Raw genomic sequence first — 6000 nt, 5'->3', positions numbered from 1 at the left:
AATCGCATCCAGATCCAATGCACTTCCATGTGCAATCTCACCTCAGCAAACATGCCCTGTGATGAAGACCCATGTCATATCAAAATCACCAGACAAATCACAGTACAGCCCTAGCATCATGATAAGGATGCTGTTTTTTTTTCTCTTTGTTTAGGCAAAATTTCTACGAGGGCAAAAGTGTTTTGATTGTGAGCTCTTTCTGCTTTGCACAGTGGTAGGTTTACTGAGGAAGGGAAGGGTTTAAGCCTGCTGTGAGCACTGCTCTGTGCAGGATGAAAGCAATAGTTTTCTCTGTGCCCTTGTGCCCACCTTCCTCACTCCTGCCCCCACCCCTCTATGGGTTGGCTGCAGCCGGCTTTATTACCCAGCAAGGTCCCTTGTCTAGGATGGTGACACCAACACAATATATGACAATAATAGGTAGAATCAGCAGGCTGAGGGGAGGGAGAATGTCCCCCCTCCCCTTAAAGAGTAACCACGGCCCTCACCTCATCCTTGGCCAGCGTGAAAACATCTCCCCTCCTGTTCCAATCTACTTTTAAACATAGTGCATCAGTCAGGGGGAGTTTGGCCTCTTTGAGTGACAGAATGGCCAGAGAAGTGTCCATTCCCAAAACAATCTTTCGCTGTTGGAGGATGCAGGATGTGGTCTGAGGCAAGCTGGAGAGCGAAGAGGATTTTAGACAACACACTCACTGGGGTAATATATTTAGATATTTATTATTTTAGGCCTTGTTGATAAACAAACATGCTGGTTATATCTGTAAATATTTTAAATGGTTCTGTCGGCAGTCGGTATGGGAAGTGGATCCAAACAGGGATTCTAGGCATTTTCCTTGCTATTCCTCCTGACATGTCAGTTCAGAGCAGTTGGTAACATAGCGACGGGCTGCAGCACTTCATTATCATCACAATCTGCTACCTTTTTAATATAGTATCTGACATTTCAGTCAGACAGAGCTTGTCCTTAAGCTGGCGGGGACTTTACACCTTGCACTCAAGAACAACACTGTGCTGGGTGTATGGACCAGACAGGGCACACACTATCTGTGTTTATGGAGATATGTCAAACCATGACATTCAGGCAAAAGGCAAAAATATATACATACAAATGTATGAAGTAAAATTGCAAACAAGAATCAAGCCATCCTTTTGGGGTCTGGCCAAATCATTTCTTCATTATGCAGTTTCCAGAGAGGGATCATGCAAGTACCTTATTAGAAAGAAGAAAATCCATAGCTCACCTGAACTTTTGTTCTTGAAAATGTCTGATATGTATTTTTAACACAAATTTATTTTCACCGAAAAGCAGTTTAAAATATTTTACTGCTGAATTAAGATAATGACATGGTAGATTTCCATTGAAAATAAACCTATTTTTATTTTAAATGTTGTCGGCTTTTCAGAGAACTGATCTCTTTTCATAATGAATAAATAATGCTGGGAAAACCTACCATTTTATGAAACTGAAAATTCAGCCACAACTGCTAAGGTACCCACTCAGCCAGGCACTTACATTACCCCTGCTGTGAGGCAGTAGGGGAGGTGCTGACACCTAAAGCCACAGAGCAGTATAGCTACACAGACACAGGGCTGCAACTGTGCTAATAAGGCAGGAGGTACAGACAGGAGTGCACTTTCGGGACTGCAGTGTAGGGAAAAAGAGATTGGGAAAGTCTGACTTAAAGCAAATATCTCCATGACTGAGTCTTTTCCTTAGCTAAATTAGAAATTTATGATTTCAGAGGCCTGTCTTCTTTGTGTAGCTTGAAGAAGACTAGCTAGTTCATTTTTCTGTTCTGTTTGCTCTACCTACTTGCCCTTATTGGAACCAGAAATTAGAAAACTTAACTAAATGGCAGAAATGGGAAAGTGTAATGATATCTTGTGTTTATTTGAATCTTTGCCTCTCAAGATCTCTAAGTATTATCAAAATTTTAGTGTAATCAGACCTGGGATGCAGATGTTACTGATATTACTTTTCCAGATGGGTAAACTGAGGCATGAGGCACTGGCCACGTACAGGCTTTCCTACCTTTATTGGGTAGCAGTGTACTTCCCAAGAAGTCCATGAAATCTGTGGTATTGTGTGGCAAGAATGTTCCACATGCACAAAAGTGATAGGATTTGGATCCAAACAAATAGCCTAATTTTTAGATCAAAAAGGTCTGATTTTGTTGGACTTTGCTTTTCCCCTTTAACAACACTGTCAAGGCTAATGTTTCCTGTTGGAGTCAGTTGAGATTTCAGTCTGGGGTACCAGCATGACTAAGAAGAGAAATCTAGCCTTTCCTCTGTTAGATGATGATCAGCAGAAAGAGTGCCATTTTAACCCTAGATGTAGCTGCACAGCAGGAGTGTGTGGAATCCTCATTGTTTGTGATGCCTTCTGTGTTATCTAGCTTGAAAGGCTAGGTATGGTTTTGTTAATATTTCAGCAAAAATATCTTAGAAGAAACAAATCTTTGATCAAAGCCTAAAATCACCTTATTTGATCTAAGCTGACTTAACAGATAGAAGTAGAATAAGAGGATGATTTCCAGTATTGCTCTGATTTATCTTTGCTGGAATATTTTCCCTCAATAATTCATGTACTATAAGGTCCATAATCTTTCTTTTATAAAAGCTAGACTATTTGCTTTAATGCTAGGTTTAAAGTGCCACATAGGGCAACTCTAGGCGGTCTGTGAACTGAATTATTGCCAACATTTTCCTCCTTTATAAGTCACTTAAACCACAGGTTAACTGTAAGAATAAAAATCTGTCGTCTATAAGTTACACTGACACATTATTTTTATAGCAGTGAAGAAACAAAGGTAAAATCTTTTTCTTATTCGGGAGAAGCAAACATGTGAAAAATAATATTGATCTGATACATGTGCAATTTTCCAAGACAGTGATTTAGGAAAAACTTTCCAAAGGTGCCCCAGAAATTTGGGAACATATGTCTTAATTTTTAAAAACCTCCAAGATATTTGAGTGCATAATTTTCATTGCAAATCAATGGGACTTGGACTCCTAAGTCGCTCAGACCTTTTGAAAACTATCATTAAATACTCAGGAGCCTGTGTTTTCCTCCAAAACTCTTAGCTGAAATTCAGGGTTTTTAAAATATATATTAAATGCCTTAATACCATTTGTGGTATACCTTGACAAGTTTCCTTCAATCACTCTTTTGAACTGTGGAGTGGGTATATGTGGGAAATGTATAGCTTTCTGTGTTATACCAAAATACTTTGAATTTTTTGGAGCTTTGACAACCTGCAAGATTTAGACAAAGGAATTGATGTTTGCTGTAAAAAAGAGGTCAGTCACATGCAGCAAAAGGTACCAAGTGGTGCTTTTAAGATCCCAACCTCTGTGCATATGCCTCGACCACTGTGCATGACTGTCTATCTTCAGATGAGCTAATAGAGCGCCAGATGAGCTAAGTGCATGATGCAATGCTATGCAGCTAGTGTTACTGGGGTTTTTTAGGCATATCTTTGCACAATGTAGGCATATCCTCTAGGTCTGCCAGCACCACTGAGAACTCACATACAGGCCTCAAAGCAGCCCAGAACAGTGAGGCAGGGAGTTAATCCCTTCTCCTTCCTGTTTCCAGTCCTGTCCTGTTTCTGGAGCAGAATAGATGACAAATTGGGTTACTGAGACAGGGTACCTGGCTAAGCAATGTCATCTTTTAAAAGCCTAAACTGAGGGCTTTATGAAGAGATGATACATTCCCAGACAAAACAATGCTGTAGTCCAACAAAGCATCTGATTACCTATTAAAGGGTCACTAGTTTTGAACCGCAGTTTAAGGAATGGCTCTGGTAATGTATATTGAATTTGTTTTCCCTTCTCCGGGGAATAACCAACGTTAAGGATATGTAGTTGTGCATACCTGCATCTGACTGCAACCTGACTGATCACTGGAGTATCTTAAAGCAATGATGTGTAGGCCAAGGCCAAGCAGTACTATGAGGGTTAAGGCTTGCTTTTAACATTGTACAGTAGTTCTCCTGGCTTAGTAAACAGTAAGCTTTTTGCAGCTGTGATCTCACACTGATCTGATCACTAAACAGGATTACCGTGCATCATATGGACAAAAGCTAACTTGTTAACTTGGGTTCTTTATTTGACGGTGAATGATGGAGTAAAGGGATACTCAAAAGAGGCAGCTGACCATGTGTTAATAAAGCCATCATACCTCTTGTCCAGTGGAGGACTAGCAAACGCCTATAGACAGCACTTGCAGTCTAATGACAGTTGGGGAAAAGGCATCACATCATGAGGATGTGCCTGGGAATCATCCTAATACAGCTTACAGATGTGCTGAACATACTTCTCACAGCAATTGGGAGTTAGTGTGTGTTTGTTTGACGATAAAGTTAGCAATCAGTTAGGAAATGTGCAGGAGATATGAGATGGAAGGCAATGAGGAGCCATTGTATTTATAGCTCATGGTCACTGGAGCTGCAAGACAGCTTGAGTCTGCTATGTAAAAACAGTGTTTTTTTCTATTTATTAGTAAAAATTTACAAAGGAATTTGGTTGACAAATACCACTGAAGGATATGAAACAAACACTCTGTGCTTAAGAAGCTGAGCAACTTCAGTGATAAAGCTTTTTTTCCCACAATTTGGCTTCTTTGTTATGAGGTGAAGGAGATTCTTCACCATTATTGCAGAACAGATTGTGCGATACTTTGTTGAGACACTGGTCTTCGCCTCTCATTTTGTAACAGCTATTTCCCTGTCAATAAGTGCTTGCTGAAGAAGTTTGTATCTAAAAATAGTGCTGATCCTAATGGGGGAAAAGGATGGGGTCTGAATGAGAAATTTGTTTTAATGCATTATATTGATGTCTCAAGTAAAGACAGGTTTCTGACAGTACTTCTTTTCCTTCAGTTCTGTAAAACATTACTTTCATTATATTAACAATGACGGAAATAAACAATTGCGTTCACTTTTTCTGAGGCAGCAGTTTCCCCTTCTGAAGTCCTTATAATGAATCACTATTCTGTCTTCTTCTCCCAAACCAATTTGTTCATAATCACTACCTTTGAAAAAGAGCATGTTTGAAGATTCCCTTATATTTTAATTTTCTAGGCCAGGTCTTTAAAGTAGGGAGGCAAAACAAATGAGCACAGAAGCTCACAAATTCTGCTGCTTTTTTAGAAAAAATAAGAACTAAAAAGACAGAATAGGCCAATGGTCCATGGAGTCTAGAAACTTCCTTGATAATTGCTTTTACTGAGTGATGCAAAAACAAGAAGTTTCCCATCAGGAATCTGCCTAAATGTACATTATACTACCCTATAAAAAAAGAGCTGCTGTCTAACTCCAAGTACTGATAATTTGTATTCTATAGAGGAAAAGAAAAAAGATCTGTGTATCTCATAATTCCTTATCTGAGAAAATACAGCCTGTCAGTTAAAGCAAAGGAAACTGCTGTAGGTCATCTCAGGTCTATTGCTGAGTCTATCACTGATTCACAGCACAACACTGAACAAGGCAGTTGATCCCTTTGCTGTCCAGTTTATATAACTATTTAAAAGATATAATGATTTCTGCCTCACAAGGATTTTTTAAGCCTTGTTGTTTATAAGGTACCGGTACAGGACTGACCATTGAGGGATCTCAAAATATCATTGGCATCCTAGGAGTACTAGAGAGCTTAGTGCTTAGGAGAAACTTAAGCAATTAACTCTGTAGGCTTCTTCCAAGTGCCTAAATCCCCAAATTTCAATTTATCAAACACTGCTGAGCAGTCCCAAGCCACAGTTTCACAAAAAATATATAAATATAAATACAAATAAAAATACAAATACAAATACAAAGCAAACTTCCTTGTTTGATGTTCCAAGCTAAATCCAAGCCAACAGATAAAATAAATACTCTCCTTTCAGGGTAAAGGAACAATTAACCATTTGGGTAGGCAGGGAGAGGTGCAGTCCCATCCTAAGGGGAGGTGCCGAGCAGCCGTCCCATATGACTGAACACAGCACATGCCAGA

This window comes from Apteryx mantelli, chromosome 1 (assembly GCF_036417845.1).
Source record: "Apteryx mantelli isolate bAptMan1 chromosome 1, bAptMan1.hap1, whole genome shotgun sequence".
In the NCBI taxonomy this organism is placed as follows: Eukaryota; Metazoa; Chordata; class Aves; order Apterygiformes; family Apterygidae; genus Apteryx; species Apteryx mantelli.
The sequence above is the reverse complement of the archived record's forward strand: the minus strand, read 5'-3'. Positions refer to the sequence as shown.